The 14,207-nt window shown below is 42.5% G+C and overlaps 1 protein-coding gene across 2 annotated transcripts in view; it reads right to left on the bottom strand.

The window, feature by feature from the left end:
• Nucleotides 1-13,944, bottom strand: part of STS (steroid sulfatase) — a 307,980-nt gene extending 294,036 nt beyond the window's left edge. For both annotated transcript variants that reach the window (XM_089652895.1, XM_089652894.1), the window contains exon 1: nucleotides 13,743-13,944. The gene's annotated coding sequence lies outside the window, so the exon portion shown is untranslated. The remainder of the gene's footprint in view (nucleotides 1-13,742) is intronic.
• Nucleotides 13,945-14,207: the final 263 nt, after the last annotated feature.

The raw sequence follows: 14,207 nt of genomic DNA on the forward strand, positions 1-14,207 counted from the left end.
GCTGTGCCTTTGTTGTCACCATAATCTTCAAGTGCAATGGGGTGTAGCACTACCCTTGAAGGAGCCACTGCTTACAGTATGTCAGTTTCTTTGTTCTTACCATAACTCCAATAAATGCTTAAACAGCACTGTCAAACCAGGTTTTCCATTTTGAAAGAGCTAGGTTAGCGATTTTTCAATACCTTAGGGTAACCGGAAATTAGAGTTTGTAGCAATTAATAGAGTATATTGTCAAGTAATTATCAGATAAGGTAGGGTCTCAGAGAGAGGTCTGGTGATGGTAGACAGACAGGTCTCAGTTTACCAATTGACAGCTCTTCAGATGGTACTGATCCACCAAAAGTCACAAACCAGTCCCCTAGGTTCTTCTTCTCTCTCTCTTCCAGCAGCAGCACCTCACTCTCTGCACAGACTGGCAGTGATCTCCCGACTATCCCTGTTCTTTCCTGGGCTTTTCGATTTATATTCCCTACTGTGGACTCATGTTCCCCCCAGGCATATTGGGGCTTGTAGTTTTTCCCCAGCAATTGTAATGGTATTGCTTCCATCTCAAACTACATCTCTCAGCATTCAGTGTTATATACAGTAGTTCAAGGCCTCTACTTCCTCCATCTTGTGATGAAAAAAGGGAACTGTATTCAGGCAATTTCACAGCACTACATTTCTGGCTTTGCATAATCCAGTAACAGTGATTCTCGTTACAGGGGGTTAATAGACCTGAAGGAGTTGTGAGCCGTCACCAAGAGTGCCTGACTAGCCTGCCTTTTCCACCCAGCTCCACCATTCATAGAAGCTGTCCTACAGGTTCTTTAAATTGAACGTGGATCTTTCAGTCATCTGGCCACCCTCCATTTATGGACCATGTTTCATTCATAGAAGCTGTAGTATGTCTTCTATGAAGGCCAGAGCTGGGTGGAAAGGACAAGCAGAGTTGGAAAATCTTGAAGAGTGCCCATCATAGCTCCCTCAACATTATTAACCTGCTGCACTGGATGACTGATGTGGTGGGGGGGGCGAGGGGGATCTAGGAGCCAGCAGCACAAGGAACACATCAGAATAGTAAGTTATGTTCCTTGCTGATTTTTGTTTCTGTATTTATTTATTTTTGACTAAACTTAAAAAGGCAGCAGACAAAAAAATAAACTAATGTCGAAGGACTCTTCTCTACTAAACATTGTACAAAACTTTAGGTGCCTAAATCCTAGGGATCTCCAATAGGCAACACATCTTCCTACTTAGGGAAGTCAGCTCCAAAGATTGCAGGATTTTCATATTAGAGCAGGGGTGTCAAACTGCAGCCCTTCCACTTATTGCAAAACTACAAGTTCCATCATGCCTTATGCTTGTGTCACCCTTGCAATGCCTCATGGGACTTTTAGTTCTGCCACAGTTGGACACCCCTGTATTAAAGCATTCTGGAAATGAGAAACATGTAAGGGTACATACTGTACATCCACAGTTTGGGTCTGCGTTGTAATCCTGAGGTATGTTTGGTTATAATATGGACCAGTGTGGTCATACTGGAAGGAGTGGAGGGGAGCCAACTCTTATGAAGTCCATACATGGGTCAAATTCTGAAAGAATTTTCTTTTAAATTTCATACCATTAAGCATCAGCCAATTTTCGTGCAGCCATCGAATTTGAGTGATTAGCATGTTGGAAAGTTTTGCAAAATTAACGAATTTCTAATTATTGATGAGAGAATCATGTGAAAAAAAAAGAATATAAAAATAAATGAACATGAGCTGTGACCTGGAAAGAAAACAATATTCCCAGCCACAAAAATTCTTTTCTGTAGCAACTTGCGGTGAAATTGAAGATTTCAAAATCAATGGTGGCACCATCGGATTACAAAACACACATTTTTTCTGATTTCTAAAGAAAATGTGTTCAGAAATCAGCCCATATATGGCCTGCCCAAGGTTAGCAAGACATGTAAAGGAACATACAGCCACTGCTAGCGGACTACATTGTAATCCTACTACGTTTAATTATGTTATGGACATGTGTGGTTTAAAATGGGATTAGTAACAGAGAATGATTCACTGAATCAGCAATAAAAATGTATTATACTATAAATAGAACAGTGGACAGTAATCTGGAAAACAGAGTTAGAGTTCATAAACTGTTCTAGGTCAGAGTGAACATTAAAGCGGAGTTCCAGATGAAAAAAAACGTCGGCAGCTACAAAAACTGTAGCTACTGACTTTTAAAATATAGACACTTACCTGTCCCTTGGTCCAGCGGTGTCCTCACCACGGCTGGTTTCACCGGCAGTCTTCTTTCCATGGCGCCGGCATCTTCAGTGACAGCTTGCGGCTTCACAGTCGGGTGCCCACTGCACATGCGTGAGAAGCGCTGCGCTTTGTGAATGGCCACGTAGTCTTCTGGGACCTGTCACAAGTCCCAGAAGACTATGGGGAGGGGGAGAGGACAACTTCTGCTTCCGATCATCTAGGCAATCGTAGTGGAAGTGGGAGCAGATACCTGTCAAATTCGGATACCTGCTCCCCAAAGGTGCCAATCCTTTATGGGGAGCGGGGGACAATGGCTTAAAGCGGAACTTCCCCTTTTGGGTGAAGCTCCGTTTTAACATACTGCAATGTATTTACTTTCTGAACAGTCAACACTGGGTGTAAAATTAAGTGTGTGACTTTTTTTAAGCTTTGACTTTTGAATCTGTAAGAAAAATAGGATTAACCACCTATTGTCCAGGCCAAATTTGACATTTCTCACAGTTCTGCATGTTTTTGCTAGAAAATAACTTGGAGTGAAGGGTTTAGGAGTATAATGCACAAATAGTATACAATGCAGTGTTTGGGAGTAGGGTTGCACCATTACAGGCTTTTTACCAGCGAGTACGGGTACCAATACTTTCGGTAAGTACCAATACCTTTGTGGTGTGATTTGAGCCCATTTATTTTGTATGAGCTCAAATCACACTGCAAAGGTATTGGTTTCTGACCGAAAGTATTGGTACCCATATTCGCCAGTAAAAAAAACCTGTAATGTGCATCCCTACTCCCAAACACTGCCTTGTACACTATTTGTGCATTATACTCCTAAACCCTTCACGATACAGTATATGCAATGTTGTACATTATATTCCTGAGCATCGCACTATATAACCACTTGCCCTCCAGAGGAATTTACCCCCTTCCTGACTAGGCCATTTTTTGCGATACAGCGTTGCATTAATTTAACTAACAAATGCGTGGTTATGCAACGCTGCACCCAAATTAAATTTATATACTTTTTTTCCCACAAATAGAGCTTTCTTTCGGTGGTATTTGAGCGTCTCTGCGTTTTTTATGTTTTGCGCTATAAAAAAAAATGACCGACAATTTTGAGAAAAAAAAACAATATTTTTTACTTTTTGCTATTAAACATGTCTAGTAAAAGAATTGAAAAATTTTAATTTAATCATAAATTTAGACCAAAATGTATTCTGCTCCATGTTTTTGCTAAAAACAATCACAATACGTGTAAATAATTGGTTTACATGAAAGTTATAGTGTCTACAAATGGTGGTACAGATACTGGAATCTTTTTTTTTTATCCTAGTAATGGTCATGATCAGTGACTTATAGCGGGACTGCGGCAGGCATTTTGACACTGGGGGGGAACTGACTGTCACTGACATCCCCAGTGACACCAATACAGTGATCAGTGCTAATAAAAAGCACTGACACTGAACTAATGATACTGGGCAGGAATGGGTTAACATCTGAGGCCATCAAAGGGTTAACCGTGTGCTGTTTCACTGTGTGCTGTGTGTGCGAATTGTAAGCACACTGCTTTGTATGGCTCTGTTATGAAGAGCCATACAAAGCAGTGTGCAGGAGCTGACAGGGGAGAGATCTGTATCGTTTACATATAGGTCTCTCCCGGTCCGTGATACAAGGCGATCATCGGGTGCCAGCGGGGAATCACTGGCCGGGATACAGTGATCAACAGGTGAGGCCGCCAATGGCGGCGCAGGTAGGGAGTGCGCCCCCTACCTGGAAATGCAAAATCACGTATATATATACACATGTGATTTTGCACACCCCTGCTGCCCTGTAGCAGTATTTCTGCTTTAGGGCAGCGGGAAAGCGGATAAGCTATTTTGTACAGTAAACTCAAACACTGTGCTACACATGTTGTGGACATTGTATTAGGCTGGGTGAGAGATTCTGTAACTAGTTTTAATATGCAGGATTTTGCCATCCAAAAAAACTTTCAACCTATCAGTAGCCACAACAAGTGTTGCAGTACTCAGCAGAAAGGTCAGTGTCAAATAGTGTTTTCTCAGTATTTATGTCAAATATGTTTGAATTGCAAGACTGAATTCACACATAATGCAATGACAGGCATTTTACTACATTGCATTGTAAAATGCCTGTCACGGCAAGGACGCACAGAAAACAACTGTTACTGTGTGGTCCATTCACACTGCAACCCAGGTCAGAGCTGTGCTGCAGAATGCTGCATTTTATAACAGTGTATCGTACAAAACTGCATGGTAGCGCATTACGCTACTGTACAGCGACATGAATGAAGTGTACTTTTGTACCCTTCAAATAACATTTGTACAAAAAAAGGGAGATGCATGAGATGCACTAAATTGTGCACCACACCACAGTTGGAACAGACAGCTGCCAAGAGGTAAAGTGCTCCAGCAGCTGCCCATTCCAGTGTGAATTAAGTCCTACTGTATTGTATCATTTTATTCTTACATAGTTACATAGATAGTCTGATGGAAAAAAGACAAAAGTTCATCTAGTTCAAAAAAAAAAAAAAAAGGAGTTATAATCCTACAGCCACAGTTGATCCAGAGGAAGGCAAAAAACCCAGCAAATCATGATCCAATTTGCTCCTGCAGGGGAAAAAAAATCCTTCCTGGTCCCCCGAGAGGCAATCAAATATTCCCTGGATCAACTATACCTATAAATGTTAGTATCCAGTTATATTATGTGTATCTAGGAAAGAATCCTAAAGCAATCCACTGAGCTGGCCAGAACCAACTCTTGAGGGAGTCTATTCCACATTTTCACAGCTCTCACTGTGAAGAAACCTTTCCGTGTTTGAATATTAAATTTATTTTCCTCCAGACGTAAACAGTGCCCCCTTGTCCTCTGTGATGACCTCAAGGTGAATAACTCTACACCGAGTTCATTATCCCCCCTAATCTCCTCTTCTCAAGAGAGAATAAATTCAGTTCCTCTAATCTTTCCTCATAGCTGAGCTCCTCCATGCTTCTTATCAGTTTGGTTGCCCTTCTTTGTACTTTCTCCAGTTCCCCAATGTTCTTTTTGTGAATTGGTGCCCAAAATTGAACTGCATATTCCAGATGAGGTCTTACTATTGATTTGTACAGGGGTAATATGATATCTGTGCAAGGATGTTTAGTCTGCCCACTTTTAAAATAGACTGTGCAGACAAAAAGTTGTAGCTAGCTAAACAAATACATCAACTATTTTTTTAAAAGATCAATACCTCCTTGGTTGTTTTCCTGTCCTTATAATGATAAGGTGAGGGTTAATGTTTAAATCATACCCATAAGGTCTCACCTACTCTTTGCTGGACACACATAGTTTTTGCCGCAGCATGCTTTACATGCGACAGTCCATCCATTTAACATTTTTCCTCCTTTCTCAAATTAAAAAGTTGGGAGGCGAGTCTGATTACAGGTAATCAATAGGAAAGCCCTTTCAAAATGAGTTGCACATTTATAGATACTGGGTAAAGATTCATAGTGTGTCATCCCCTATTGTTCAGGCAAGGATTAATAGAGATGCAAAGGATGGTTAGAGGCATCTCCTATACTCTGTTGTGTGCAGCTCAGTAGTAAGCTTTTATGTAGCATAATGCTAAATGTTCATTCCAATTAAAACCATGCCCACTTTTTACCATACCATGCTGTATTTTCTTTTTCTTGATCAAAGGGGCCAAATGTATGCACTTGCACACAGGTCCACTGCATTCAGAAAATGCCCCTAATGCTTTAGCAAGAGCAAAGCTTAATGCACATGATCAGTAAATCATATGAGAAATACTGCTTTCGAAGCAATCATATGATTATTATTATACAAGATTTATATAGCGCCAACAGTTTGCTCAGCACTTTACAATATAAAGGGAGACAATACAGCAATGATGCAGTTCAATACAAGAGGGAAAGGAGGGCCCTGCTCCTTGGAGGTTACAATCTAAGAGGGAGGGGCTGGTGGTACAAAAGGTAATAACTGTGGGGGATGAACTGATAGGAGGAATAGAAGATTGGTTATAAGCTGAAGGTAGGATAGGCTTCCCTGAAGAGACAGGTTTTCATAGATGGACAGAGTAGGCGACAATTGGATAGATTGGGGTAGAGAGTTCCAGAGGATGGGTGAAGCTCTGGAGAAGTCTTGGAGATGAGCATGGGAGGATGAGACAAGAGAGCTAGAGAGCAGGAGGTTGTTGGAGAAGCGGAGAAGATGGTTTGGCTGATATTTAGAGACAAGATTGGTGATGTAATTTGGGGCAGAGTTATAAATGGCTTTATACGTTATTGTTAATGTTCTGAATTTTATTCGTTGGGCAATGGGAAGCCAGTGGAGGGATTGGCAGAGAGGGATGGCAGATATGGAACAGTTTGTAAGGTGGATGTGTCTGGCAGCAGCATTCATGATAGATTGAAGAGGGAATAGCCTACGATGAGGTAGGCCAATGAGAAGGGAGTTACAATAGTCAAGACGAGAGATAACAAGGGAGTGAATAAGTTGCTTAGTAGTTTCAGTGGTTAAAATCAGCCGTATCTTGGAGATGTTGCGGAGGTGAAGTCTACAAGATTTGGACAATGATTGGATTTGGGGCTGACAGGACAGATGGGAGTCTAGGATTACACCTAGCACCCTGGCATGAGGGGAGGGACTGATGGTTGTATTATTAATCTTGATGGAGAAGTCAGGGGAGGGGGCACGGGCTGAGGGGAATAGTATGAGCTCAGTTTTAGAAAGATTTAGTTTGAGGAAGTGGCGGGACATCCATGCTGATATCTGAAAATCTGACCTATAGTACACAGCTTTCGATAGCCGATCAGGACAGGTCGTGCAAAATTATCCAAAGGGATAAGTACTAACATTTTTCTCGTACAGTACCAGATTGTATGATTTTCATTTAATCAGTACAGTTTTTGTCCAAAAAAAAAAAATACAAATAAATTACATCACTTCCAAATTTTCATTCTGTCGTACAAGAATTTTTGTAACTTTAGTAAACTCTTCATTTTCGATATGGAGAAAAAAAAATAAAAAATGGACGATTATTCATTTGATATTCTCATTGTGTGTAAGTGGCTTTAAAATACCCTGCGCTGGCAGCATGCTAGAGAGTTGACTGCTGTTGTCACACACAATGCATCAACAAAGATCTCTCTGGGGGGGTTGCACCCGCCACCTAAACACTATTCCAATTAACAGCACCCATGATCTTTGAGCGCGCAGCATAGGACAAACACATACTAATCAAAAAATATATATATTATTAAAATTATATTATTATTCCAATATGTATGCTGCATTATGTGCACAGAATGTATGCTTTCTCTATATAGAAGAGAATAATAGGTAACCAGCAGTGCCTGTCTATCACAAAGAAGGGCAGATTAAGGTTTTGTCTCAAGCTTGGCCATCAAAGGTCTTGCAAAGCAACCTCAGCGTGTTGCCACCATCCGTGATCCGTGAAATAACATGAAAAGCTGACAAAAGCAAATGAAAATTGGTGGACAGCTGCTGAGAGCTGATATGAATCCTTCAATACAGCCACTTCAGAGCTCATATAAAACTTATATCCTAATAAAAGTTTTTGCTTACTAATGTGTGTTTCCTAACTATAGTTTCCCTTTCAAAACTCCACAAATCCGTGTTTGGATCTAAAAAAAAAAACTAAATTAAATAAAAAGGAATTATTTGGATGCACCAGTGTTCTGTACAGTATGGGTTTCTGCTGTTCGTGTCTGCTGTGAGTGTTCTGAGTACTGCAGTAATGAAACCCAGTAGTCTTGCTGCCATTGGCCAATGATACATGTATATGTCTGTTAGCGCATAGTAAAAGATGCCTACCTAAACAGTACTTATTTGCATTCATTTAATAAAGTCACAAATGTATTATTCCATCTTAGTATTCACAAACACAAGACTTACATGGAATTCTTATTTAACTATGCATGGGGCAAACATGTAATCACTGAGCAAGTCTGAGCCATGAAATAAACAAGATGCTATGAGGCCTATTTTACAGTAAGGCTAGGTTCACTTCTTTGCCTTTCACTGTGGCCGTATTTGTGCCGAAAAGGCAACCCATTCATTTGAGTAAACTGCTGAAAAACAGGGAAAAAATCCCTGCACCTCTTCAAAAACGCAGCTGCAGTAAAATCACATGGAGCTTTGGCACCATGTTTTCCCATGTGCGGGAAACCACGCATCATTTTCCCATTCATGGGGGTGCCATTAAGGGTTAATGGCACCCCGTGCGTCATCTCTTAAAAAGCACCACGGCCTGTGAGTGTAGGAATGTGTATGATTTACACACTTCCCTGCAATAGTTTGAACCTTGCCTACGATAATTGTCAGTCTGCAAGAGAGGTTCTTTATGTAAAGAACTCATCGTAAAACAATATTCTGCTTAGACAAGACAAACATTTGCCTTGCTCTCTACACTGTCTGTTTAAAACTGAACTCCAGGAATTATATTTTTTGCATACTTATATTGGGTCAGCTTGGCTAGATGTAAGCTATCATATCTAATATCTGGGTCGTGATATTCCGGGTTCTGTGTGAGCAGCTTTCTCTCTGCACTACTCTCTGATCTACTGTTTGTATTTGTAAATGCCCAGATTGCTGACATACTGTCTTATGTATGCACTTCCTGTCTCTGGGTTGTTGGGTGAAAAACCCCAGAAGGAGGAAGTGAAGAAGAGAGAAAATCCATGTCCTATCAATAAAAAAGCTTCTACTAAATCCAGATCAGAAGGGAAAAGTAAGCAAATGCTGTGGATACGGTGTGCATATGTAGTGGTCAAATTGCTAGTAGGTGAACCTGCAATACAGTTTATATATAGCTCCTTATTTTAGTTAACCCTGTCCCTTCTAGTCTGGGATTCTATATTTAGTTTTAGCTTAGGGCTCAATAATCCGCATCGGTGAGAGCCAGATTTGGAATCCGACCACTTTTGGTGGTTAGAGGTCAGGTCGCCAATTAGAAACTACCACAACAGTTTTTGCCATTGAGAAGCTGCGTTCCAGGCTGGTTGGATCTCCCTATCACTGCTGATCTTGTCTTTGGGTCTCCAACAGAAAGACAGATTTCACATAGCAATCCTTGGGGCCCCTGCAGCTGAACTTTGCTGCACAATTCATCTGAAGTTATCTTTACTATTAACTATAATGTATATACCCGGGTATATGTGCACAATTCCACCAGGACTCCTGTTGGGCCCTTTTCTAATAATACCTGTTTGTACATTTGATGTATGTACTATTATTTTTCTTTCTTATAAAAAAAGGCTTGCGTTTTTTTCCATGCTCGTCTGCATCTGTATACTTATGGTTACTGTTATATGCGGTTTGCAGTAGATCCCAATTGCTCTGATTGCTTTGATTAGATTACTAGGCAATTTCTCCAGGAAGGGAATCCCCTCTGTTCACAGAGACCCTGTCCTGGGAGGAGGCTCTGCCAACTTATTTATTAAACACACTATTCCACTTAGTAAAGATTCTGCTTCTCTTATTTACCTACAGGTTTAGTGCAATATCCTTTTTGGGGAGGGTTATTTCTCATAATCCCTGCCACCCAAAATATGTCTACATTTAGAGGCACTGCTGAAATGAAGTGGGATGAACCATAGTATGAAGGAACAATATAATCCAAAGCAGTGTCATCAAACTACTTGTAAAATGTGTAATCTGCTCCTAGATGCAATTATTAGATTTAGACTGTATTTTCCTATCAGATCATGTAAAAGAAAAACTTATATCAACAAACTATTCTCACAGCATGGAAAATGATAGTGAACACCCTATTGACAATGCAAGTGGTACTTTAGTCAAACTGACTGAAATGTTAGCACAGGCTTTACAAGCAGCACATTATAGGAAGTTAAAAGTGCTATTTGGTAATGTTCCTGTATGACAAGGAGAAGAAAGTTTCAAAGCCTGGAAAGAACATACTCTCCAATGTGTAAGGGGTGGCCCTGTTCAGAAGAAGGCAAGCTACAGCGCTTTCCTCAAAGTCTGCAGTCTCCAACTGTGTAATTAACCACTTCCCGACTGCTCTATAGCAGATATACTGCTACAGGGCAGCACGAGTGCACAAAATCATGTATATATATATGTGATTTTGCATTTCCAGGTTGGGGCCGTGCGCAAAGTGCGTGCCCAACCTGTGCCACTATTCGCGGCTGCGGCTGTCAATCACCGGGTCCTAGCTGGTGATTGCCGAGCATCTCCGACGGGGAGAACTGTTTGTAAACAACACAGTTCTCCTCCCTGTCAGCTCGTGTACACTGCTTTGGATGGCTGTGCACAGCACAGCCATCCAAAGCAATGTGCTTACAGTGAAGCACATGGACACAGCACTATGAAACAACACACAGTTAACCCTTTGATCGCCCCTCATGTTAATCTCTTCCTGACCAGTGCCATTAGTACAGTGTCAGTGCTTTTTTTTTTAGCACTGATGACACCAAGTCAGAGGTGACACCAAGTCAGTTCCCCCCAGTGTCAGAATGACTGCAGCAGTCCCGCTATAAGTCGTTGATCGTCGCCATTACAATACTAGTAAAAATAAAATAAAAAATCCCAGCATATACAGTATACCGCCATTTGTAAACACTATAACTTTCACGTAAACCAATTAATTTACACGTATTGGGATTTTGTTTAGCAAAGACATGTAGAAGAATACATTTTGGCCTAAATGTATGATGAAATTTGATTTTAAAATTTTTTTTACTGGACATGTTTAACAGCAAAAAGTCAAAAATATTGTTTTTTTCTCAAAATTGTTGGCCTTTTTTTTTATAGCGCAAAAAATAAAAGACGCACAGGCAATCAAATACCACTGAAAGAAAGCTCAATTTGTGGAAAAAAAGGATATCATTTCATTTGGGTGCAGCGTTGCATGACAGTGCAATTATCAGCTAAAGTAACGCAGCGCCATAACACAAAAAATGGTCTGGTCAGGAAGGAGGGTAAATCCTCAGGAGGGCAAGTGGTTAATACGCCTGTATTGGGACACACACAAAGGTGTTTGTGCAATGGACAACATACAGATACTGTCCAATCACTTTGAGCCATATCACGGACACGGCTGAAAATAGGAAGGGGGGCATCTGCCCTGGATGCCACCTTGAGGGGGACACCGCCACTGACAAGAGTAGTGACAGCAGTATCAGAACTCCTGTGGCAGGCACATCTGGAGGGATGCTAGGAATGCCAGTGCAATGACATCTCAGCCAAGTAAACTAAGAGTGGCAGCAAAGGAAGACTTCCACCCCTGGCTTTCTCTGCTGGGCTCTGCATTACATCAGTCAGAGCCCATAAATGAGTAGGGGAAAGCTCTTTGTTGACAAGTGACAGCAGTGATTTTCTGAGCAGTCATTCCTGGCATCCCTCCAGATGAGCCATGGTTTGTCACTTCATCTGTCTAGAGACAAGAACAGTGAGAGAGGGGGTGATTCTGCTACATAATTCTAGATGGATCAAGCAGCCAGGTATTGAGCACCAGTGCCCTCCTCCCCCACTGACTGGCAGTGCCCCCAATCTGCCCCCACTAAGCCCCAGGACCCCCCAACTCCCCCCCACTAAGCACAAGTTCTCCCATGGCCCCCCCACTGAGCACCAGGACCCCTCCCGTTTCCCCCAACTGAGGACCTGTGCCTCCTTTTGTCCTCCCACCACCAGGACGCCACATCACCAGGACACCACCTGAGCACCAGGACGCCACATCTTCCCCTGCTGAGCACCAGTGCCACCTTTGTTCCCCCACTGAGCACCAGTGGCCTCATGTCTCTCCACTGTGCACCAGTGTCCCCCTTGTCTACCCACTGAGCACCAGGACCCCCCCCCCATCTTCCCCCACTGAGCACCAGTGGCCTCTTGTTTTACCACTGTACACCAATGCCCCCTTATCTCCCCATCTGAGCACCAGTGCCCTCCTTGTTTCCCCACTGAGCACCAGGACCCCCCCATCTTCCTCACTGAGCACCAGTGGCCTCTTGTCTCCCCCCTGTGCACCAGTGCCCCCCTTGTTTCCACATTGAGCACCAGAAACGCCCCACTGAGCACCAGTGTTCCCCTTGTTCTTCCGCTGAGCACCAGCGGCCTCTTGACTCCCCAACTGAGCACCAGTGCCCTCCTTGTTTCCACACTGAGCACCAGGACCCCCCATCTTCCCCCACTGAGCACCAGTGGCCTCTTGTTTTCCCACTGTACACCAATGCCCCCTTGTCTCCCCAACTGAGCACCAGTGCCCTCCTTGTTTCCCCACTGAGCGCCAGGACCCCCCCCCCCCCCCCATCTTCCTCACTGAGCACCAGTGGCCTCTTGTCTCCCCCCCTTTGCACAAGTGCCCCCCTTGTTTCCACACTGAGCACCAGAAACCCCTCATCTTCTCCCACTGAGCACCAGTGTTCCCCTTGTTCTTCCGCTGAGCACCAGTGGCCTCTTGACTCCCCAACTGAGCACCAGTGCCCTCCTTGTTTCCACACTGAGCACCAGGACCCCCCCCCCCCCATCTTTCCCCACTGAGCACCAGTGTTCCCCTTGTTCTTATACTGAGCACTAATGCTTCACTTGTCTCCAACTGAGCAGCAGTGCCCCATTTGTTTCCTCACTGACCACCAGTGCCTCATTCATCTTCCTACTGAGCGCCAGTGGCTCCTTGTCCCCCACTGAGGATAGTGCCTCTCTCTCCCCCCACTGAGCACACCTGCCCCACTTGTCCCCCCACTGAGTAGCAGTGCCCTCCTTGGAACCAGTCACTGTGTGCATTCACAACTAAAGCATAGTAAACTTTTTCCATTTATGAATGAACAGGAAGCCGCTCAGAACAAAGAACTTCCCATTCATTCACTGTCCAGTGCAGCTAAGGCTGCAGAGAAGGGGACTGGGGAATCTGTCCTCAATCCCTTTCTCTGTCTCCAAAGTGAGACGTCAGGGATCTGTTTAGACCCTTGATATTTCACCAAAGCCCACCAACAGGGCTCCTAAAAAAATTGTAAAAAAGTGATAAAATTGTAAAGAAAGAAAAAAAAAAAACTGCTGACACAGTCCACTGCCCTGCTAACACCATGCTCTTGATGGGGGGACAAGCTGATTCTTTGCCCCAAGCCTGGAGCATATTACACATTACACCCTGAACATGAACCTATCCTTTAAATAACACACCTCATTCACGCTAAATCAAAGGTTTTCTTTTTTGTGGTTAAAAAAAAATCTGTAAAAGTAAATCATAGGAGAATACAATTTTATCACATTGCTTAAGTAGTCTTTTCCTCTGTGCAACACAAAGAACATACAAAGCAATGCTAAACCGGATGACATAAAATATATCCTTTCCAAATAACAATGTACAAAGCATTTCATATTACTGTAATTCTCAGAGCAAAGAAAGCCCAGACAGATAACAATAATATGGCCAGCTGAACTTGACAGCAAGGCTTCTACTCAGCATGTCATAAACACACCCCTCTATCAGATTGCATTACCCAAGTCACTTACCAGCTACTCCTTGATTTAAAGGATAGTTTTCAAGACAGCTTCAAAAATGCTGCAAGACTGTCTCAGTTATTCTAGAATCTCAGCAACACGTCTGCTTTTTTTCTGCTTTTATTGATTCATCACACTGTTTGTGGTCGTTCAGGAAGGGAAGGAGAATGTTGAAAACGTGAGCCTTAAACAACATGCAGTTAATCTGTGACTGCTTCCTGCCTTCTGTTATTGATACAACAGCTGTGATTGGTAGAATCGTGCAGGGAAATACAAAGAAAAAAATAGGTCACAGTTAAACATTCCTAACTCTTCATTCTTGGAATCAAGTTTATCTGGAAACATTTGATTTTGGATGCAGGCCCTGGCTTAAAGTCATACAGTGCAATGATACCGTGTTTGCTCATAAAAATATGTACAGAATCTAACTTTGGTATTTTAAAGGATAGGTTTGCCTTTAAAAATTACAAATAATAA

The sequence above is a fragment of the Staurois parvus genome, unplaced genomic scaffold (genome assembly GCF_062004578.1).
Source record: "Staurois parvus isolate SC_StPar_1 unplaced genomic scaffold, SC_StPar_1.0 ptg000695l, whole genome shotgun sequence".
Taxonomy (NCBI): Eukaryota; Metazoa; Chordata; class Amphibia; order Anura; family Ranidae; genus Staurois; species Staurois parvus.